Here is a 25654-nt window from a genome sequence, read left to right on the forward strand (position 1 = left end):
GAATATATTGGTTGAAGCACATGCAAGTAATCTAGGATTCCTAAGGGGAAAAAAACCAGTTAAATATAGCCGTGATGGTTAACCCATAATTCAGACCAGCTATTATAATGGGTGATGTTACCAACTACTGCATGAAATTAAATGATCAAACAAGAGGACATCTGTAGCACAGTCAGCATCTTTTGGAATCAGTTGATTAATATTCTAAATTCCAGAAAAGTAGCTGTCTCAACTCCCATGGTTTTTCTTATGGACCATGGACTTTCCCCTGCTAGGGGTGTTTGTGATAAGGATTATGCGTGCCAGACTGGTAGTAGACCGAACTGGCGCGCGCCCCACCCAGGCCAAAAATGGTCAAGGTTAGTGCGGCCTCCCCACTTCTAGACCCCGACTCCTGCCTCCAGGAAGTCTGCTGCCCTTCCTGAAGGACTGAGGATTTAAAACTCAGCAATCTAGGTAGAGGACTCTTTCTATGTGACTCTCTCCCGCCACACTGCTCCCATGCCCAGAAGAGCTATGAAAACCTGACAGCAATGATGGCCACACACAAACTGTTTTCTATTGGGTTGATGTGTTTTGGGGACCTCACAGAGCAGGGAATTTCAAAGTCAATTAAGATTCATATATTTTAAAGCCAGAGAAAGGACATTTATGACCAGTACTCTGACCTGCTTAACACAGGCCACTGGCTTTACCTAAATTAATTCTGCTTGCATGTCCCATAGTTGTGCTGAAGCAAGAGTACACTTTTAGACAAACAGTGGATTTTAATTTTAAAATGTCCAGATGCAGAATCTACCACAATACTTAGCAAGTTGTTCCTAGGGTTAATTGCACTTACTGTTAAAAATGTGTGCTTTATATCTAGTCTCAATCTAGCTTCCACATCCAGCCATTGGATCTTGTAATGCCTTTGCTCTACTCAGAGCACTCGTGTCAAATTTCTTTTTTCTATAAGAGTAGGGTGACCATATTTCCTGACCATATATCCGCCTCTTTCTCCACCCTACTCTAGCTCTCCAGCTGTCCGGTCAACTGTCTCCAAGCTCCAATCTCAATTGAGCATGCCAGAGAGTAGGGACCAGCACACCTACTACATAGGAAATTACCTGCTTGGTAGCACAGAAGCAGAAAGGGATCTTGGAGTCCTAGTGAACATGAGTCATCAGTATGATGAAGTCATCAGAAAAGCTAACTGCACTTTATCGTGCACCAGCAGATACATGACAAACAGAACCAAGGAGGTGATACTTCCCCTCTATCGGGTACTGGTCAGACCGCAGTTGGAATACTACGTGCAGTTTTGGTGTCACACTTCAAGAGGGATTTGGATAACCTGGAGAGGGTCCAAAGAAGGGCCACTCATCTGGTTAAGGGCTTGCAGGCCAAGCCCTATGAGGAGAGACTAGGGCACCTGGTCCTCTTCAGCCTCCACAAGAGAAGGTTGAGAGGTGACCTTGTGGCTGCCTATAAATTCATCATGCAGCGCATGAAGGAAATTGGTGAGGCTCTACTCACCAAGGTGCCCCTGGGGGATCACAAAAAATAATGGCCATAAGCTAGCAGAGAGCAGATTTAGACTGGACATTAGAAGGAACTTCTTCACAGTTAGAGTGGCCAAGGTCTGGAATGGTCTCCCAAGGGAGGTGGTGCTCTCCCCTACCCTGGGGGTCTTCAAGAGGAGGTTAGATAGGCATCTGGCTGGGGTCATCTGAACCCAGCACTCTTTCCTGTCTATGCAGGGGGTTGGACTCGATGTTCTATTGAGGTCCCTTCTGACCCTAACATCTATGAATCTATTCTTTGAACCTTTCCAATTTTTTAACATGTGAACACTGGAACTTGACCCAAGATTTCAGTAAGAGTCACTGGTGCTAAAAACAGTTTGTGAAGTATTCTTGGCTTCGCAATATCACCTCATTTATATATCCAAGGATTTCACTACTGTTTTCACTATAACTTGGCACCTAGAGTACATGTTCACCACATATCCAACATGGCCACACATCTTTTTCAGTCACTCACTTCCAGAATGGAATTTTTCATCCTGTAAATGTGGGCTACATTCTTTGTCCCTACGTATATGACAGTAAGTTGGCTGATTCAAAATATATAGTGTTTGCTTGTGACTAAAATGACTATCTATGACCATATTTACCATACCCCCATCTTTGTATCATCTGCAAAATTTATCAGTAACAATTTTGGGTTTTTTCCCCCTACTCCACTGATAAAAAAGGTAAGTATGATAGAGCAAAGGACTGAGTGAGAATTATCTAATATAATGAAATGTATAATAAATTTGGGATAGTCAAATGAATGAAAAACAACCACAATATTTACCGTAGCCAATGGCAACAGCATGGATATTCATTCCAAGCGTGACTCAAACATGGTAATAAACTATTGGGCCCTATTTTATTCTACTGAAAATGGTATAGAAACTTCCAAAAAGCATTAAAAGCCTCTCAGAATGATGACTCAAGTAGCTGGTGGCTATTCAAGTTTACATATATAAAGTTTACACATACATACATGCAGAGTTAAGAATGTTTTTGTTATATAATCTCCATTTAGTTCTGAGTAGGTGCATCAATGCGTGCAATTAATGTGCAAAAAAGCTTGGTCCATATTATGCCATAGTTTATTGCTCCTGGGCGCCTGGTCTGAACGTGTGCCCAGGATTACAACACATCGAACTGGGTCAGAGCAATTCTGGATGGTAGAGTGTCTCAGGGTCAGTCTGCCAGCTCAGGGCTGTTACAGTCTGGCTGCACATGATGCGGAGCAGCTGACTGGATCATTAGGGTGCTCCAGTGCAGAGCTAGCCAGCAGGTAGCCCCAACACTGAAGCACCCTCATGCCCCAGTAAGCTCTGTTAGTGTCGACACATGTATTGCTTCGGAGTAAAAAACTCTACTCCAGGGTAGTACTTTTATTTATGATACTAACCTAGGGTGAAGTTAATTAGTTTGCTCCATCCTAATAGCTTATAGACATGAGACATTTACTGCTAAACCAATTAGCCTACTCCTCAGTAAACATCTCTTGTGGACGTGCTCAGTGAGTAACTGAAATGTTATCTAAATGCCTACTAACTATTAACTAGATGGACATTAACTATTAAGTCATTATATAGTGGAAATTTTCCTTGCAAAAAAGGTAAGGTAGGGGCCAAGGAGAATTGTGTAATTTAGATAATCATTGGGGCAGTGGTATCAAAATTTCTGACTGACCATTGACTAATGTCAATGGTACATTGTACAATTTCTCACATCCTTAACTTCAGACTTTTAATTGAAAAAGGGTGGAGTCTAGTGAAATACAGAAGCCACTTACAATGGCCTCACCATGCGATAGGGATCAAAGTTTTGGAACCCCTTTATTAAGGTACTATGACCAAAATGTAACTTTAAGAAAAGGCCCCCTAGTAAAATATAACTTCTAGCTGACTCATAAGGGCAGTAAATGACCTCCTATCATGGAACAGAGTAGACATCCTTACTCATAATAGCAAGTAAATGTTTTTCATATAGTCAGAAAAGGAGCTATGTGAACTCTGCTGCTTTTCATAAAAATGCTATATGAATACCTTATTCAAATCTCTGCTACATCAGCAGAATGTTTTGTGTCCATTCTGAAGAAACAAAGGAGTGTTAAAGGGGAGTTGGAGGGGCAGGTTAAGATATAAACTCCCTCCAAACTTCCATATTAACACAATGTTGGATGGGATTGAGTGGTGTAAAGTTTTTGACTGGCAGTTTTTTAGGAAAATCTGTAAAATGCACAAATTGTAATGATAAGATCATCCCAAATTCAGGGCAATATAAACTTAAGAGCACCCTTCCCTACCACATAATCCCTACATACATCTCTATTGTACATTTTTAACCAAAGGAAATGAAAACAAATTAATAATTTTACTTACCAACCATTGTGAAAACCTTCCTGCCTTGCCTGTTGCAGTTTGATATCTATCTGACATGTCAAAACCTTGGCAATCTTCCTAAGGTCTACAGCCTCACAGCTTGCTTTGACTGCCAGGGTACACAGTTCAGTTTTCAATAACTGGGAACTGAAACATTCAGTTGTATACATTCACATAATCAATCCCCTAAAAGAGATTGACATTATTGGCCTAGATCCAAATTAGTATTTTGTTGTAGCCTAAAAGAGGGAAAGAAAAATAAATGGAGCACAGCTAGCTAAGGACATCCTTGAAATAGCTGTATATCTTCTTTGCTGGGCAAACATCCTATTTTCCACACTGGCCTAATATTTAAAAATGTCCCATTGTCTTTGTGAATCTCCAGAGGATGCTTTAAATAAGCCAAAGCCTATCATTTCATATCTGAATATATTCCAGGTGATTCACAAACCAACTCTAGCATGGCAGCCGGAAACAATGAAAATGAATAAGCTAATCTGGGGGAAAGGAAGGGAGCATCATTATAACCAGTGAAGCAAAATCAGTATTAAATAAGCAAGGATAAATGTGAAGTGATTGTTTTATGAGGCCATGAATCTAACTCCTGTTGATCGATATAAGAAAATCTCTAGTACTGTTGAGAAGTCACCAGTCTTGAAGCTTCAAGTCTTTTTTAAGAGGGTTTTTATTTTCAATCACAAAGACAGTGGCCCAGAATGCTGAAAGTCAGAGACCTGCTCTTTGTACTTAACATGTGTGTGTTTGGTCTAAGGGACTAGGGACAATGTCAGTACTTCATGAAAGCAAAAAAAAAGAAGAATGCTATGGACAGATGAGGTTGCTTCACGACCCACTCCACCCATTCAAAAAACATGAAAATTTAAAATGGAGAGTTTAGGGAATCTTTTTTCTGCCTCGAAAACTGTATATGCAATAGGAGAGCATCAATGTAATACTCCATAATATATTCATGTTTATTTCCAAAAGTTACCAAATAGTAATATGTCCCACAATTTCATGAAACTTGCACTCTATTATAAAACCTCAATAGTTACTTCAACCTCTATTTTACCAACACGTTGACACAAATTATTGTTCAGTCCATTGTTAGACTAAATTAATCTGCCATCAGGTTATTCTAACATATTTTGAGGTTGCTATTAAGCTTTCACAGTTAGTCTCAAAGTTAAGGGACACACACATCATTTCAGAATCTAAGGGACACGCACGTGAATAATAAGTTTATTAGGTATTATCGGTGACATAAAAGTGGCAAAGAAATGTTTGTAAACTTTTTCCTCACATATGTGGTCATATTTCCAAGGCTGGTTGTGGGGCATCCCTTGATGTAACTCAATTGTCCAATTAAGTGGAGATTCTGATTCTAATCCATTCCCAGGAACCAGCTCCTTTTTAAACACATACCCCTTAAAGGGATTTGGGTCTGGTTCTCGCTCCACAAATAGCTTTACTCCTAGAAAGTGTCCTTTGTGAAAATAACATTTAGGAGAGAAACTTTTTCAATGTTTAGGCAAAAATGGCTGACCTGAGAAACACCTGCGCAGGGCAGGGGTGCCGACCTTTATCCAACTATTTCAAAAGTTAACAGATATCTGGGGGTGAGGAAGGAAGGTTGACTAGCCAGTTAACAAACCTCTTCAATAATATCTGCACATTGTCAGATTTCCAGAAAGTGCCTTAAATGGAAGTGAAAATTATTTTCCATCATCTCAAATCAAGAAGCATCTTCTAGGATGAATTTACACCTCAGGAAAATTTCCAGAACACATTTTCCTGTACAATGTAGCAAACTGCAAATATTGTTCTGCTGATTACGGTCACTGAGAGACAAGAGGCAGTATTTTAAAGAAACCAAGAGCGCCTGGGATTTCTGTGTGCTCATATGCTGAGAGGTGGATATAGCTAGGCTCTTTGTGAGCTTTAAGTGGGAAAAAATGTCATGATTTGCATGTGAAGAAATAGCTACCATTCAAAATACTGCTTTTACTATGTTGAGTGTAGTGCCGTTTACTTTGACATTTGAAGCTGCCACAGGAGCTGGAGAAATGGAGGAAAGCCAGACAAACTATACAGATTTGCTTCCCTCAGTGGAGCCAGTAGCAGGATTTTCCTGCTGAACTTTGGATCCTAAACAATTAAAAGAGCAAGTACTCTGGCCTTTCTGAGAAACTGATAACTCCTCCCCTCCTGAGGTGAGAAGTCATCTCATTTTATGCAACTTGCAAACCACACTTGACCTTTTCTTCCCACAGATTTTGCCAAGTGATGGGAGTATTTTCCCATAACCTTTAATGCTTATCCATTCAATTACAATGATATGATGTATGGTTATTTATCATCAAAGGCATTTTCTAGACAAAAATAAAGGAAGATCCATTTGCCTGAGAGCTTTGCAATATCTATCCAAGATGGGGCAACTACAGCAAACTAGAAGAGAAATTTTCAGATGTTCTGTCAGATCCATGATCTTTGTTCACCTTATCTTTAGATACTAATAGTTATTTTTGCTACTCCTCATATGAGAAGCATTAAGGTTGACAGGTCAACATTCATAAACAATCACTTTATATCCTAAAATAAAATACTTTGCAAGGTGCATAATACACGAGATTATGTATTCTGATTCAACAGTGAAAAATTTATTTAGATCCAGTTATTAAACAACAATAAAATAAAGTTTTTAAAGCCTCACATTTTTTGAAGAAAACTAAAAACTAAATATGTTCTTCTTCAAAAAAGTTACCTATTCTATATATGCAACAGATATACTTCCAAAAATAGAACACACTGAGTCATCCATGCATGCATATTTAGGAACCTCACATAAATCATTTTTATAAGATTTCAAAGTACTGCATTTGGAGCAAGTTCAGTGTTTTCAAGTACTCAGGTTTCCTCAGAGATAGCCAACAGGTGTCAGATCTTTAAAGCTCTTCTCCTGGGGCCAGGAAGGGAAACATTTCCTACAGAAACAGGAAGACACCCGAGCACATTTGCATGTTTTATCTCAAGAATAGTTTTTTATATGAAGGAATACAATATAAAACCTTACACATTTATGTCTTATAAATACATGCATTCACGAATTGCATTTAAAAGAGTCACAATAAGATTATCTTAATAGGAATATATCTAGGCCAGGCATTCAGACACCAGTGATGAGTATGGTATCAGTAAATTATGATTGAGTGTATAGATACATTCAATTAGAAGTGTCTACATTTTTAACAAATCAGCAGCCAAGATTTAAGCAGTGATTAATAACATTGAGGGTTCCAATTAAAGATACATTAAAAGGTCCTTTTTTTCAGAAAGTGCTGGGAACTGACCCTCTGAAATCTCAGCTCCCATAATGTAGCTCACGTTCTGCACCTAAAATCACTAGTCACTTTTGAAAACTCTATTTCCATCCTCCTCACCTGTTCACAAATAGCCCTTGTGTTTAATCAGTACTAAAATATAAATAGTCATTAAAACATGCTACGCAAAGAAACCCTAGTTTAAATTAAATGGAATATTTAATTTAAAATGAAGGAAAGCAACAGTTACCATCTGCCATCTCATAAAAATTTAGAAATACTATACCATTACAGTACCTTCTCTGACATATTTAACAAGTAACTGTTGATCTGGATCACTGTGTATGTGGAAGATGTCTAGTCAGGCGCCCGATGAATCTGCTTATACCTCCTGCAACCATCACATGGAGAGCTTCAATGTACATGCCTAGGCAAGAGTATGGAGGAGTGGAGGTTGCCCAAGTCCTACCATCCCTGCTTTGGACTACTGAGACAGAGTGCACAGGCCAGAACAAGTCCAGACATTCAGTGCCTTGATGGTTGAACTTCTTTCAGAGAGCAACAGATAAGAACTGCTGCTGACTGCCCAACACCTCACTGAGGATATGTTTCTGTCAGGGCGATGTCCCTTAATCTTTCTCCAACCAAGGAGTACCCACAAGGCAGTGGGGGCTAGGGTTTTCCATTGCCCTATACTTACCTTAATCTGGAGGCTGCAACACTGTTGTATTTTCTAGGACAGGGATGTGCAATTATTTGGGCCTGTGGGCCACATTGGGAGTTTTACTGAGCTGTCACAGGCTGGGTCAGTACACTTGCCTCCACACAACGACTCATCAAAAATCCCTATGTGTGATGGGGCAATGGATGGGTGGGAAGCAGTGTTCAGGATTGGGATGAGCAGGCAAAGCCAGGATCATAGGGTGGGATCACAGGGCAGTGACAGCATAAGGCCGGGGCCTGGGGCAAAGCTGTGATCCACTGCCTGTATGCCCCTGCAATGGGCGAGGGTTTCATGGGCAGTGCAGGGAGAGGATCACAGGTCTTCCCTGGCCCCACACTGTCACCATCTCAAGATCCCAGCCCCAGTCCTGGACATAGCTCCCCACCTGCCTGCAGCCCCATCCTGTCTTACTGGTCTCCATGGAGATCCCAGGATCACAAGGCAGTGACAGCACAGGACCAAGAAAGAACCAGGATGTGCTCCCTACACATCCCTACCCAGAGAACTGGGGCCTTGCCATTGCCCCAGCCCCATGTTGTCACTGCCCCTTGATCCCAGGCTCTCCACAGAGACCAACTGGGAGCTGTGCAGGCAGGGCCTGTGATTGGGATGGGGCCATGAGTGGGTGGGGAGCTGTATCTGGGGGGTGGGGTGTCCAAGATCATGGGGTGATGGCATGGTGCTGGTGCTGGTGCTGGGGCTGTGACTGGGGCCAGGGAAGAGCCACAATCTGCTCCCTGCATACCCTTGCCAGCAGAACCCGTGCCCATTGCAGGAGTGTGTGGGCAGCAGATCATGGCTCTGCCTTGGGCCCAGGTCCTGTGCTGTCAACACCCCAAGATCCCGGGGCTCCTGTGGACAACACTCCCCACCCCCAGTGGTGGGTGCAGGGCAGACAGGCTGGGGTGCCTGGACAGTGGCAGCAACCAGATGGAGCCACCACTGCCAGAGCTGCCAGGACATGGAGTTCAGCCACTACACTGCTGCAGCCCCACCAAGTGCTCAGGGGTGGCGCAACCAGCCACACATGCCACAGCCTGGGCTACACCTGCACGTAGCTGAGCGGGACTGAGAGAACCACCATGGGCCAGCCAAAGTCCCTTGGCAGGCTGCTTCTGGCCTATGGGCTGTATTATGCCTACCCCTGTTATAGTAGCTACTTCTCCATGAGATACCCCTCCATGACCTGCCCCACCATATTATCACCAGGCCCTCCAGTCAGATGTTTACAGTCATACCTAGGACCGTCTGACATGTATATACACATTTCATGATTTTGTAGTAAACTGAAAATAAAAAATACATGTTAAATCTAAAATGATGTGGGTCATGCTGTGAGATAGGCCTGGACTAGTAGTTGAGCACAAAACAGGGCACTGGAAACTTATATGAGTTCAATTCAATTATCACAGATTCTTTTCAAGACCAGATCTCTTAGGAATAAATCCTGCACACCTGAAATCAAGTGGGAATTCTACAATTGAATCTAAAGTAATCAAATGAAGAGATTTACAGCCAAAATTCTGCATGTCTCAATATTGGGATTTCCAAACATGGAGACAATAGTAGCACACATTTTCATTTATATTGTAAATTCTGAGTTCCATACTGATACAGAATCGCAGGGTTGGAAGGTACCAAGTCTAATCCACTACACAGATGCATACTACAAATTTGGTAGATATAGGTATATCTATATATATATGAGATGCTATACAGATATACACTTGTGATCCAGCACTATTTTAACAAAGATTGAATTGACCTAATTATTCTGAACTATCCAAAAAAGCTTAATTATCCAATCAAGCTTTAAAGTGTCACTCTCAGGCCTATATATTCCTCATTACACAGTTAATCCATACAACACGATATCCAAGATGCCACCAAAACAAATGAAATACAATGCCAAATTCAATACCAAAGTCATCAGCTTTGCCTTCAAGAATAACAACAGTTCTGTAGCCCATCAGTTTAGTGTGAATGAGAAATTGGCGCATGACTAGTGGAAAAAACTGACAAAATTAAGAAGATGTCTCATGACAAGCGTGCAGACTGCGGAAAGCAATGCAAGTGGCCAGAATTACAAAGTGACCTTGCCAACTGGGTTAATGAACAGTGACAGTCTGGCAAAATCATAACAAGGAACACCATTTGACTGCAAGCCAAAATACGGTCTATGGAAAAAGGATCAAAAGAGTTTACTGGCAACCCAACCTGGTGTTTCCAATTTATGAAATGGAATGCTCTCTCCCTGAGCGAGGGAACCAAGATATTGCAGAGATTACCAACCAACCTCGAAGACAAGATAACCCAATTCCAGAGCTACATCTTGAACCTCTGAAAGAAGAATGAATGATTTCAGCCAAATTGGGAATATGGACAAAACACCCATGTGCTTTGATATGCCAAAAAACAGACCCACGAGGAACAAAGAGCAGATGAAGATGCTGAAACTTCCAATATCAAGGATCCATATGATGATCAAAATAAACATTTGGATGATTAGATGGAGCCATTTGGGGCTGACACTTCTGATGATGAAAATACCAAGGGATTTTATATTGTGCTCGAGAAATTGTTCATTGTATGTAACCTGTGGGTTCCAGTATTTGGCACAAACATAATCAGAAGCAATGATGGTGACATTCTGAATTCTTCCCTATACAAGAAAATACTTATCGTACATGGAGCTTTTTACAAGTGGGTCATGATAAAATGTGGGTCAACTTATACAGTGGATCTGTGAAAATCCTAACTTTCTTGATCAGAAATATGGGGTTGACCTATATACCATGTAGGCTTATACATCATGAAATATGGTATCACTACCTATCTAACTATCTATCTATGACACAATAGTTAGGTGAGGTGTAACCAGCACTGAGTTACGATGCCACTATCAACTTACGTGTCTTGAACACAATGTTTCTGTAAATGTAGCCAGAATTACACTGCACTGGAATTTTGAATTCCAAAAATTCCATAATTTTTGGGATGGCATCATATTGCTGATTCATGCTAAGCCTGTGATTCACCATGCATCCCAAATTCTGTCAACAGTGCTATTACCAAACAAGTTTTCCTCCATTTGCATTTGCACTTCTGTTTTTTCTTTCTGATGTGTGGCATTTTGCATTTTTGTTGAATTCCATTTTATCATCTATTGCCCGCTTCTCTCATTAATCAAGATCCTCTCAGTGCTTTTAACCCTTCCCAGTTTATGTTGCCTGAAAATTTGGTCAGTATTCTCCCAATTTCTTAATCCAAGTGATTTTTAAAAGTGTCATTTAACACCACAAGGCCCGCTTCAGAATTCCTCTTGGTCCATTAATAGTTAATATTTTATTGCAGGTGTCCAACAAATTATTTATCCATCTAACAGTAATTTTATATTCTATTTAGTTCACTTTTTCTCCAACTTAGTTAAGAAAACAACTTCTGTCAGAACCTTACTAAAGTCCAGGAATATTATGTCCACCACATTTCCTTTATCTACCAAATGAATTAGCCTGTCAAAAAAGGAAATCAAATTGGTTAGATATGATTTATTCTTAACAAATTCATGATGGCTCTTAGTAATCAGCCCCAAATCTTCCAGATGGTTACAAACTAACTCAGTATAATTTGTTGAAGTAACTTCCCAGGTTCTGAAGTGAAACTGACTGATCTATAATTCCCTGGGTCCTCCTACTTTCCCTTTTTATCTTAGCCCTTTTCCAGTCATCTCAGACCTCACTTGTTGACCACAAGTTTTGAAACATTTTCCCCAATAACTCTAAGGATTAAACTCATTCAGATTTGTCAAAAGTCCACCAACATGCTCTTTACTTCTCATCTGCATGATTTCCTCATCTTTGCTTTATAAAAAAAATTGCTAGCAGTTTCATTACAGTGTTTGTATTTTGTGAAAAATGTCCATTAATATCTCAATTCTCCATTAAAGAGGGACAACAGTTCCCTGATTACTCTTTTCCATGTTATGTTTTGTGGAACTCTTCTCTTGTTGTCTTTAACATCTCTTGCCAATTATGTGTTTCTTGCCTTTGCTTTTGCCCCTGAATATCTATGCTGTTCCTTTGATATACTTCCTTAGTGACACCCATTTTTTTGATTGCCTGTATATGTTTTTCTTGATTTTAAGATCATGTGTAGCTACATCGGTCCCTCGCAGTTTGCTTTATCTTTCTTCTGCATTGAACTAGTTGTTGTTAAGCCTCCAATATTATATTATATTCTTCAGGAACTACTAACCATCTTGGAGTCCTTTTCCTTTTAATGTGTTTAGGCTGACCATGAAACCTGAGCTGTTTTTAAGTATATTGAAATGTATCTTTTGGAAGTCTACTGTCCTTGTTTTTCTGCCTATCAGAATTAGATCCAAAATCGAAAACCCTTGAGGGTGTTTCTGTTGTACTTCCATGATAGATACTGAAGAAAAGCATCATTCTCCCTACCCAAAACAACTCCACATATCCAAATCCAGAAGCAAGACGGTGAATTGGCTATCAGGGCATCATCCTTCAAACACTGCCACGTTCCAGATCTCTTCCTCTTCCATGTACATGGGAATGTTCACACATTCATTAGGGCACTGTAGTTACTGCATATTAAATATAGTACTTGTGTAATCAAGTACTAAATTAACATGGATAACCAGCGTTACTGCACAGTAGCACTAGTACACACCTTTTCAGTGATGCTACTGTTCAGTAGCTTAATACTGTGCAGTTGTATGTTAGCACTGTTGGTGCTGTGGTGCGCTACTGCACAGTATTATTAGGCTACTGTACAGGTAGTATCTTACATATGTTGGCTACAAAGGACCAACTCACAGGATCATAATAAATTCTAGTTTATTGGATGGGATGTGAAGTTAAAAATAAAATCATAAATGTGAGATAGTGAGATTCAAAGGCTACTGGAGGCAGTAAGTGAGTTAGGTTAGCACAGGATATATTTACAGTCTTTGCAGTGGATATTTTAGTTCTTTTGTTTTCTTTAGTGACACAGAGCTTAACTGATATGTAGATGTATTTTCTAGGTTTCTTCTACAGAAAGTCACTTCAGCTTTCTGGATTGCTCTGAGCCTTGCCACACCCATGCAATGCATGTGCTAGGTGTCTGCCAATACTGAGAAGGAAAAGAAATGCACAAAATGGGGGGAGGGGGGAGGGGTTTGCAGGCGAGAAGGGCCTTCTGTTATATCAGTGTCCAGAAGGGAAATGTACAAAGGGGGCTTTCTGTTACATGTAGACCTGCCCCATAAGTAGCAATGAGGATATTTCTTAATGGGATCAGGCTATGACCCAATGGGGTTTGCAGGGGATTCTAGCATGTAGCACGCAAGATTATCGAAAAACAAATGAATTACCAATCCTTGGTATGCCTACTCCACCCTTCTTTTTAATATGAATATGTGGTGAGAGGTAACACAGGAAAAGTGTGATTTCAGGAGAGATTTGAATGGACACAGTCATCCAGACAATGCCCTGTAAGGCAGGATGGACCAATTACAAGTGGCTGGACAATAGTGGATATTACATTCTGTGGGATTTCCTTTTCTGAAAGTCAGAAAACTTGAGAATTGCTACCAACAATCCAGTGGGCTTTTCTTTTTCTCTCTGCAAACAGAGGAACATGCTCCTTCCTGTTATGGATTCCAGATCCTTAGAAATCTTCAAAGAGTTTTCTCCTTCGTGGAGAACTAGTGAAATGAGGATCACCATCCAAAGCTTTCCAAATAATACAAAATAGGTACATTCACCATCTCAGATTGGGGCAAAGAAGTTAGTAATTGTATTTTTTGTTTGTTTTTTTAGTTACAGTTTCAAGCATTATATTATATTATATTATATTATAAATGTTCATCCTTCTTCACAGGCGAAGACGGCTGCATCCAGTGGGGTGCTGGAGGGAGAAAGGAAGAAGAGAGAAAAGAAGTGGGAAAGAAGCAGGGAGGGAGAAAAGAGAAAAAAGGGAAAAAAAGAAAAAAGGAAAAAAAGAGAGAGAGGAAAGAGAAAGAAGTGGGGTGGAGGCTATGTCACATGGGTATGTAGGTGACCTATAAGTCTGATCTGCCTTGAACAATGTTCTGCAGCCATGAACAACATGTGCCTCCGGAGGCTGGGGGATATAGTGACTGCCTGCAGGAGGCAATTGGCAGTAGCGGCAGCAGGAGCATGGCTGCAGCAAGCAGGGAGCTCCCACAGGTAGCCGCAGCAATGTCAGCAGTGGGGGAGGAGAGTGGCAAGCACCAACCAGTGGTTGGTGACCATCCACAGATGCTGCTAGTGGTATCAGCAGCAAGCAGGGGGAGGGAGGGAGCAAGCAGCAACCACCCTCTGGTACTGCCAGCAGTGTCAACAGCACTTCTGTTAGTGGGTGCATCGCCAACTCAGAGGGTGCATGTACACCTATGTGCACACCCTACGCATCACCAATGCCTGCAGCAGGGGCAGGAAAATGATGAGGACAGGGTATGAGAGGTTTTTGTTTTCCTGGCCACGTGCTTCTTCAATGCTTCTGCTGTGAATTGCTGTTCAAAGGCCAGTGCTTCATTCTGGATTGATGACCTTCAGGATGGATGGTCGTGAGCAATTTGCTCCCACAACTCTGGGTCGATGCTGAAACTCTTTAGGGACACCTTTAGCGTGTCCTTGTACTGCTTCTTTGGTGTGTTGCGAGAACATACTCCATTTGACAGTTCTCCATGGAAGATTTTCATCAGCAGGCAAGTGTCGGGCATTCTTGAAAGGTGGCCAGCACTTCTTAGCTGCACCAGTTTCAGTAGAGTGTGACTACTGCAGAGAGCTGATCTTCCGACCACCTTGGTGTCTGGAATCTTGTCCTGCCACTTGATCTTTAGTATTTTTTGCAGGCAGCACAGGTGGAAGTGGTTTAGTTTCTTGACATGATGCTGGTAGATGGTCCATGTTTTGCAGGCATAAAGGAGGGCCAGGAGTACAATGGCTTTGTATACCTTCAGTTTCATCAACATTCCAATGCCTCTGTGCTCCCAGACTGACTTCTGGAGCCTGTCAAAGGCCGTACTAGCTTTTGCTAGTCTCATGTTGACTTTGTCATTGATGTGGACAGCACAGAAGAGCATGCTGCCTAGACAGACAAACTTGTCAAACATCAATTTTGATGCTCACTCAGAGCCTGTACAGATTGAACATGTCTCCATCAGAATGGTACCTGATTCCCATACCAAGTTCATCATCTTGGAAGGCATCCAACAGCATGGCAGAGAATACAATGCTGAAGAGGGTAGGTGCAAGTATGTAGCACTGCTTGGTGTACTTTGTGACTGGAAAGGGGTCAGAGCAATCACTATTCACAAGGGCACATGCCATCATGCGGTTGGGGAACTGTTTAACCATATTGATGAATTTTCCAGGGCATCTATACTTCTTCATGTTTTCCCAGAGGCCTTTGCGGTTCACCATGTCGCAGACTTTGGTTAAGTCAACGAACATGAGAAGAAGGTTCACATTCTGTTCCTGGCACCTTTCTTGAAGCTGCCGGGCCACAAACACCGTGTCGGTGGTTCCACGTCATTTTCTGAAGCCACATTGACTCTCCGGCAGTAGGTCATTTAGACGGTTGGTCAGCCGGTTGAGGAGGACTCTCGCGAGTATGTTGCCAGTAGTTGAGAAAAGGCAGATGCCCCTGTGGTTGTCATAGAGTTGGCGATTTCCTTTCCGTTTGTACAGGTGGATGATGGAGACATCCTTGAATTCTTGACGGACTACCTCCTGTACCCACATACTGCAGAAGATCTCGATTAATTTCTCCATGAGGTCATGACCACCTGGTTTGTAGGTGGTCACTGGAGTTGCATCAGCTTCAGGAGCTTTGCCACTAGACATTTGTTGTATGGCTTTTTGGACTTCCACAATTGTAAGCAGAGCTTCAAGCGAGGTGTTGACGGCAATTTGAGGCAGCTTGTGTATGGTATCCGTGTTGATGGAGGAGGTCCGATTGAGGATGGCTCTGAAGTTTTCAGCCCATCTCTGGAGGATCTGTGTCTTGTCAGTTAACAGCGTGATCCCACTGGTAAACAGAAGAGGGGAGGATCCGAGGACCTGTGGACCATAGAGAGCCTTTAGGGCATCAAAGAACTTCTTTGCATTGTTTTGGTCAGCATAGTGCTGCATTCTGTCTGCTTTATTCTTCAACCATGTGTCCTGCATCCCTCGCAGCTTGCGTTGAATGGTCTTCTGTATTGAGTTGTAGGCCTGTTGTACTGACATGGACTTTTCATGGAGATAGGTTCTGTGGAGACATTGTTTCTCTTCCAGAATCTGCTGTATCTTATTGTCATTTTCATCAAACCAGTCTTGGTGTGTGCAAATGCTTGGTCCCAGGGTCTCAAGAGCTGCAGAGTGCATAGCTTCATGGAGCTGCTTCCAGTCAGCTTTGATGCAGCCAGAATACAGTGGTATAGTGTGAAGCTGATCTTTCAGATGGTTTGCAAAAGACAACCTAGTGCTGTCGTTTATCAGCCCTGCAGTCTTGAAGCACTTCGGTCCACTTTATCCTTATGGATGCCATCTAGTTTGACTTATAAATACCAGATGATGAAAAGTGCTGTTCCCACCAATGTGCAGAATTAATACGTAAAAACAATGATCAATGACTAACCAGTCTTTTGAATGAATTTTCTCAAACCCTAGTGTGTTCATTTATAATTGAACTGTTCTGACACAAATATTCATGGAAAGTCAATGTTACAAACATATACAGGAACATTAATAGAAGCTGAATTTTTAGAGCTTAGTTCTATGACAGCACAAGTAGGTATACTTCAATGGGTTATGCCAGTACAGATCTTGGCTCTATATATGCAGACAAGACCAGCTGGCTGACAGCAGTTATGCACACATCTAAATAGGGGCACACCCAATACCACCTTATCTGAGCTATCTAAACTAACCAAAACTGTTTGAATTATTAATCTAAATTCCCAAACGTTTCACAGACTTAATAAAATATTCAATCAAATTCCAAAAGTAATTTTGGACAACAAATGGATTTGGCAAAATCTATCTGACGATGCTACATTTGACAGATAAATTATTCTTTGTGCATCATTCACTTATATCTAGAGATAAGGCTAGCAATACAGGAAGAAAGAGATACCATATAAAGCAACAATGCTGATCAGTTTTTAAGCAAAACAAACAAATATAATAGTAAGGTAAATAGAGGGAACAATGGAAAAGTTTTTTTCACCTAGAAGATATAAGCAAACCTTATAGTGCCAAATACTGTATGCCTTAGAAAGCAAAGGCATTCTCTGTATCTAAAATGTTACAGAGAATTTAATTCAGTTATTGAACTATGTAGTCAGGGAGAAGTTTGACATCTTAGTGGTTCTATTTCTTTCTCTTATTTATGCAGGAATAAGCTATTTCCATCACAGCCTGGACCTGTTCAAGATTCAGCCAGTCCCTGTCACAGCTGGAGGACTATTGGAAAGAAATCATTAAAAATCCCACAGGGCAGCATTCCTAGTCATCCAAATAAATTTGAGTTATGCTACTCACAGTGAAAGAGTGAGACAGATGTACAACAGACACTTGGTCATTCCTCTTGTGTCACAGCTGGAGATGCAAGGATGCAATGGGATGCATTGCCAAGAGGATTAATGTGTCTGTCCAAGGCTACCACCAGTGCTGTATGCTCTGCCTTTTCTATTTCTGGCTGGTGGATCTTAGCTGGATGAGCCATGGAGCTTACATTAATGGTATTAATACACCACAGATGCACAACTGAAACAAGCTTCATAATGATTTGAGGTTTAGATATGGCTTTGTTTCTATTCAGTGTTTGATATGTACTTTCAACTGACAACCTACTCAATGTTTCTATGTCATCACTTTGAGTAGCAATGTCAGTGAGGTGAAATAATACATTCTATTTGAAATGTATGAGGCCAAAAATATTTCCTCTAACCAATAAAGCCATATGCAAAAGATTGTCTTGTGATGCAGGGCATTAACTGAACATTTTAAGATCCTTTATCCTGTAGAAGAAGGGGTTTTTTAATGCTTACTTTTCGGTGTTGACAATAGCTGATCTACAGCATTATTTTCTCAGCTGCACAAGTAAGTACCCTTTATAAGTCTCCAGGCCTTCACCTGTACTTTCCACTTCTATATCCCTCACCCCTTGATTTTTTTTTGAGCAAAAAAACCCCATGAAACAATTTTGTTTTGTTTTGAGATAAACATTTCATTCAACACAAAAGCTTTTCTTTCTGGGCATGGTAAGACCAGCTAAAGGAGCAAAGGGCTAGATTTACAAAACTATCAGAGGAAAAGAAGATAATATTAATAGTGTCATCCACCTCTTATTCAGCCTAGTTCAGTAGTTAGGGCACTCTTGAAAAGGTAGGAGATAAGGGCTCAAATCCATTCAGGCACAGGGAGGAACACAATGCAAAAACTAAATTTCTTTAGTTAGCACCCTAACCCCACAATGTTTACTAGTAAAAGCAGAGTAGCAGGACAGTACCAGCACCTTCTCTTCCTTTTTTGGCAGTTTGATGAATCCATTCCTGAAACACCATTTTCTAGTCAAAGGTATCAATCAATTGATCTGAATTCACTAATACTTTTTCTGCAAATTTAGTAATCTCTGGGCTGTCCCAGCCGCCTGTGGAGGGTTCGGGATTGAGAGTATGGTCGAGAGTAGAAAGGTAAGAAAGGTTTATTGATTTAACAAAAACATGACTACGCACAGATAACAAAACAACAGACAGACAATAATAATTAATGTCGGCAACTTATCGGCAGTCCCCTCTGATGCCTGATGTACAACAAGTTTCTCTTTCCATAAAGCTCAGCAAAGTCAGACGTCCCCAATCAGTGCTGTGCAAGAGGTACCGGGAAGGACCTTGGTATTTAGTCCTTGGGCTCCTCGAGATACACGGGCCCACTAATCCAGGTCAGCAGCTGATTAGTCCCTTTCACAGAGCTGTATCTTCCTTCTGAATGATTTCTCTATTGCCAGCCAATTTATAACTTCTGAGCTGTGCTGATAACTTACAGCCATTCAGATTCTTTTTTACTTCAACTGTCCTTAGACTGACCAATAGCAGTACAAGCCTTATGTTCTTTTGATAAGGTTAATTTTAACAATGCCACAGGGCCTTACTACTTCAAGGCTTTGCTAAATTTACTAAGCCTTACTTCATACAAGGCCTTACTACATCTTAAACTTTAATTAGGCTCTCAGCAACAACATATAGCTTAATATCTAAACAAATGACAGAAAAACATTTGGTCTAATCTTTATAAAGCCTTCAGCAAGCACCTTTATCACACAGACATAATTTCAGCTCTCACACTGAGCACATCTATATGTGCATATTAATGTGCATCAATAAGCTCTGGTGCATATAGCACTGGAGTTTATTGCTCCCAGGCACCATGTTTACATATGCGACCAGGACTATAGGACATTGAGCTGCCCCAGCTGTCAGGTTGCTCAGGGGGTCAGCCTGCCATCCTACAGCTACTCCAACCTGTCTCAATGTACTGTGGAGGGGCTGGCTGGGGTACAGGGTTCTTCAGTGCAGCTCTATCTGGCAGATAGCCCTTGAACTGAAGCACCGTTGTGCGCCAGCCAGCCAGGTCAGCATCTACACATGCATTGTTGTGCATGAAAAAACTCTGCAGCAGGATAGTAACTAATTTGTTACTCAACAATAACCTCAACATTTTATTTATACTTTCTGATCAGATTAGGTTCACTTTATTTAATTAAAGTTGTGCATTTCCTTATGTGATCCAGAGAATCTTTCCAGAAATTTAACTTTCTAAAAATTATATCAAGCCAACATACCTCTTGTTGAATAGCATAATATTCTGCAAGGAATTACATTAACTAATAATGGAGTTCCTACTCAATTATAGATGAGGGTAGAAGAAGAATGGTAAATAGTGCTGGAAACAGATAGATTCCAGACACCAAATCATGTAACCAACATGCATTTGAATGTGGCCAAATGTAAGGTAGTTCCTCTTAAGAAAAATAATATAAACTAGAATTACAATATGACTATTGTAAAAAGACTTTTGTTGGATACTTTGCCCAGCTCTGGTGTCCAGTTTTAAAAAAAATAGAAAAAATGGAACTGTTTCATTTCAAGAATGATTTCAGATTTGAAAATCATGATAGTACTCAGAATGAAAACCTTTACCTGAATATCCTATATTTATCCTAGAGAAATTCAAGAGATTACTTGATCAGTGTCTAAAAACTATTTACATGGTAAAAAGTTTTCTCATAATAGAGGATTTCTGATAATCTAGAGAAAGAGGTATAATGAGAACTAAGGTCTTAAGCTGAAACTAGACAATTTCTTATTACAAATACAGGCATACATTTTTAATAGTGAGGGCAAATAACAACTTAGCTTGGAACCTGATGGGTTTTTTCTTACTAGAAGTAATTAAATTGGGAGCTGATCTCATTCTAAGGGCTAATATACACTATAAACTTCTGCCAGCATAGGGTGTCATATCATAGAATCATACACTCATTGAAAATTAGGATTGGAAGCAAAATCAGGAGGCCATCTAGTCCAACCCCCTGCTCAAAGCAGGACCATCCCCAACCAGATCATCCCAGCCAAGGCTTTGTCTAGCTGGATCTTAAAAACCACTAAGGATAGAGATTCCACAGCCTCTGTGGGTAACATGCTCAAGAGCTTTATTACCCTCCTTGTGAGAAAATTTTTCCCAATCTCTAACCTAAACTTTTCTCAACTTGACACCATTGCTCCTTGTTCTGACATCTGCTACCATTGAGAACAGTCTAGCTCCATCCTGTTTCAAACCACCCTTCAGGTAGTTGAAGACTCTTATTAAATTTCCCCTCAGTCTTCTCTTCTCCAGACTAAATAAGGCCAGTTCCCCCAGCCTCTCCTCGTAAGTCATGTGCCTCAGCTCCATAACCATGCTCATTGCCCTCTGCTGGACTCTCTCCAATTTATCCACATTATTTCTGTAGTAGGGGCTCAAAACTAGCCACAGTACTCCAGATGTGGCCTCACCAGTGCTGAATAGAGGGAAAGAATCACTTCCATCAATCCGCTGGCAACACTGTTATTAATGCAGCCTAGTATACTTGCTGTTAGTCTTCATCACAGCAAGGGCGCACTGTTCGCTCATATTCAGCATACTGTCCACTGTAACCCCCAAGTTCTTTTCTTCAGAGCTGCTGCTTAGCCAGTCAGTCCCCAGTCTATACTGGTGCATGAGATTGTTTTGTGCTAAGTGCAGGATTTTGCACTTCTTATTGTACCTCATGAGATTTCTTTTGTTCCAGCCCTCTGATTTGTTGAGGTTCCTCTGAAACCTTGTCCTACCCCCCAGCAGATCTACTATTCGCCCCAGATCGGTATCATTGGTAAACTTCTGAGGGTGTACTCAATCCCATCTTTCAGGTCACTGATGAAAATATTGAACAAAACCATCCTCAGGACCGATTCCTGGGAAACTGCATTTGATACCAGCTGCCAATTAGCCATTGAGTCATTGACTACCACCCTCTGAGCCCAATGATCCAGCCAGTTTCCTATCTACCTTACAGCCCATTCATCCAACTGGTACTTCCTTGGGCTGCTTGAGAGAATATTGTGAGAAACTGCATCAAAAGCCTTGCTAAAGTCAAGGTATATCACATCCACTGCTCTTCCTGCATCAACAGAGCTAGTCATCTCATCATAAAAGGCAATCAGGTTGGTAAGGTATGACTTGCCCTTGGTGAATCCATGGTGACTGTACCTGATCACCTTCTTCTTTGCCAAGTGCTTAGAAATGAATTCTTGAGGACCCACACTTTCTCTGATCTTCCTCTTGTAGCTGACATACTTGTTGAACCTCTGCCTTTCATATCCCTTGCTAGCTGCAGCTTCCTTTTGTCCAATTGTCAAAACAGTTATACCTTCCAATGTATAAGAAACAGTACCTGCAAAAGATGGCTTCTGTCAGCCAACCTACCCCCATTCAGGGTACTGGTGTACAGTAGAAAAACATTTGCTGCCAGTTAACCTATATATGTAACAGGAACTTTGCTGCTGTTACTCTGCCACTGTAGTTAAATCAGCAGCAATTCCACAGTGTAGACTAAGGCTAATTTTCATAATATTTACTCCTGGTCTCAAAATGTTTGAGAAATTTGCAAGCATTTTCTTACTTTAAAAATGTTCTCCTATACTAATATCTGCCAATTCAGTCTTCTACTTGTTCATTCCCCTAACAGATAGGATTGATACAGCCACAAATACTAATAAATTCTGTAACACTAGTGTAAAAAAGATAGGAATTTAAACATGCTTTATCAGTTCTATGTGAGTTAAATTAAAAAAAAAACCCAACTGTTCTTCAGAATGGGATTTAGGGGTACTTAAGTTTATGTATTTTTCTCAGACCTAAATCTCATTTTGTATTATGCATTGAAATACAATGCATCTCCATGTTTTGAAGAGTAGACTTTTTAATTTAACTGGCATGAAGTTTTATACCTGGTGTCTATTCAAAGCTACCATTTGGTATCATGATGTTCTTTCCCCACATCTCTTTTCTATACATTACTCTTTGAGTTGTAATGGTAATTCTCCCAATCATTAAAGAATGTATAGGTTTTAACTAATCTTATCCCTTGTATGCTAGTTCTCAAATGCTAAATAGATAATACAAATGTTAGAGGAAACTGAGAAATCAAACTGATTTATTTTATTTTGAGGTTTAAATTTGCAATAGAAAACAGATATAGAATGATATGGATACTTTCCCCAAATTTTAGATTTATTTTTTTAGATTTATTTTTACTGTAAAACATCTTTCTGCATAAATAAATCAAAAGAAGTTTAATAACCCAATGAGTTAAGCAGCTTGTATTTGTAGCCATAAGTAGATTCCATTTAAACTATTTGAACAATTATGCAATTTCTTGTAAACCTGGCAGAAACCTCATGAAGTCATATTTTTTAATGAGTTTTTCACTACCTTGCAGTGGCAACATATAGTGGGTGCATGGGGGTGCATGTGCACCCCCTGAGAGTGCCAGTGCAACCTCTGTCAGGCCATACTCCCATTTAGGCATTGGGCAGCGGGGCAGGTAGGAGCACTGGTGCCTCTCCTCCCCACCCCGTGAGTGGGCCATCAGGAAAAGCGGCTGTGCTGCTTTTTGGTGAGTGTAATCGGCTGTGGGGGACCCCCCCCAGTCAGTGCATTCGGCCACCAGGGGACCACCCCTCCAATCAGTGGGATCAGCTGCCAGGGGACCCCTCCACCCCTCGGTCACTGACTGGTGTCAGGGGGGGCACGTGCTCCTGACTCAAGAGGCACCAGTGGCCCGTGCTACCTTGGATGTATCTCCTACAACATATTGAGTTTCTGAGATTGTATCCTGGCCTGAATCAAAACTGCACATTAGACTTTTCTAGTTCTGGTGCAGGTGCAGGACAAATTCTGTAATGGGGCATAAAACAGCCATGATAAAGTCCCTACAGCCTGATACTCACCAGATTTCTGTTTGGGTTTTACAGTAATAAATTCATAGTCCTTAAGCTTCCTTTGATGCAAATTAACTTCAGAACTCTCTTTTTCTTTGTCTTTCTGGTATACCCTCTCAGCATAGGATCCTCATTTCTAACAGGATTCACAGAAGAGGGACTCCCAGACAGCTACTGAAAGTCCTCGAGCCATCCGGTACCTTAAGCTCATCATTTTCTAGAGCTCTCAGCTTACAAACACCTTGACATAACACCAGAAATAAACAGGCATATGAGGTCTGCAAAGGGTTCTAAAAGCTTTGTTTGGCTGGCACAAGAAATATATAGAGGTAGACAAAACATTAAATACCTAAACACAGATTCATTAATTCAGTTGCTTCATCATTTTTTAGAATATTTTGAACTTGGTTAGAATTCTCTGACAAGTCCAGACACCTAACCCTGCAACATGGTTTTTTTTTGGGGGGGTTGTATTGAGGAACCTCTCTAAATCCTCTTCGGATAGCTTTCTTGTCCCAGTTAAAAATAATACAACTAATACAAAAGCATGCCTCTTACCTGCCTAAATTTCCTTTTAAAATCTCAAGTTAGACTCAGGGCCTTGTTATACCTTATGCTCAAGAAGGGGGACATAGCTGATTGTGGAAACTACTGAGGCATCTCATTGTTGGCCACTGCTGGGAAAGTCATCGCCCATATCCTCCCTAACTGCCTTCTCCCACTTGCAGAAGAAATTCTTCCATATTCTCAGAGTGGCTTCAGACCATCTTGAGGAACTGTGGACATGATTTTTACAGCATGTCAAATCCAGGAGAAGTGTCATGAGCAAAATCGACCTCTCTATTTGGCATTCACCAACCTCTCTAAAGCCTTCTATTCTGTAAACCATGAAGCCCTATGGAAAATCCTGTCCAAAATTGGCTGCTCAAACAAGTTAATCAACGTTCTGAGACTTCTCCACAACAACATATCAGCAAGGGTTCTCAAAACGTGAACCAAACAGAACCACTTGAGGTGAAAACTAGAGTGAAGCAAGGTTGTGTCATTGCTCCAACTTTGTTTTCCATCTTCATTTCCACCATAACGCACCTCATCGATAGAAAGTTCCCACCTTGAATTGAAATTGTATATAGGATGGACGGAAGACTCTTCAACTTCAACAGACTCAAAAACAAAATGAAGACCATGATAACATCCATTATGGAGCTCTAGTATGTGGATGACAATACTGTCATTGCTCAATCTGAAATGAACCTCCAAACCATTCTTAATGTATTCTTAGAAGTCTACAAGAGTATTGGCCTAACACTAAACAGCAGGAAAATGTCCTTTACCAACCTGCTCCAAATGGAGAAACAACACCCCCCTCCACTCAAATCAATGGAGAATTGCTGAAGAACGTGGAACACTTTACCTATCTTGGAAGCCACCTTTCATTAAAGGCAGACATCAATGTGGAAATACAACACCATTGGAAATGTGCAAGTGCAGCCTTTGGATGTCTGAGTAAAAGAGTCTTCTTAAATCATGACATCCTTGCTGAAATTAAGCACTTGGTTTATTGAGCCACTGTCATTCCACCCTACTGTATGGCTCAGAAACTTGGACCACATACAAAAGACATCTCAAGAACTTGGAAAAGTACCACCAACAATGCCTTCACAAGATCCTTTGGATTAGCTGGGAGGATAGATGCACAAACATCAGCATCCTGGCCAAAGCAAATTCCAACAGCGTTGAGGCCGTGATCATCCAAAACCAACTTTGCTAGACACGTCATGTTGCTCGCATGCCTAACTCCTGCCTTCCAAAGGAAATCTTTTTCTCACATCTGAAAGAAGGTCAGTGAAGTAGCGGAGGACAGAGAAAGTGCTTCAAAGACATCCTGAAGGCAAACATGAAGAGGGGTAACACCTCAACACTTGGAAGACCCTTGCTCAGGACCAACCAAAATGGAGGAATGCTCTTTGGGAGGGACCTCAACACTTTGAAACAGCTCGTTGACAGGCAGAAGAGGAAAAGAGGAACAGCTGAAAACAACATTGGAACATTCAATGCAGCAATACAGTGCCCATCTCTCCTGGAAACACCTGTCCTCACTGTGACAAGATGTGTGGGTCTAGAATTGGGCTATGAATCTACCTGCA

This window comes from Gavialis gangeticus, unplaced genomic scaffold, assembly GCF_001723915.1.
Source record: "Gavialis gangeticus isolate Ggan-Ray unplaced genomic scaffold, GavGan_comp1, whole genome shotgun sequence".
In the NCBI taxonomy this organism is placed as follows: Eukaryota; Metazoa; Chordata; order Crocodylia; family Gavialidae; genus Gavialis; species Gavialis gangeticus.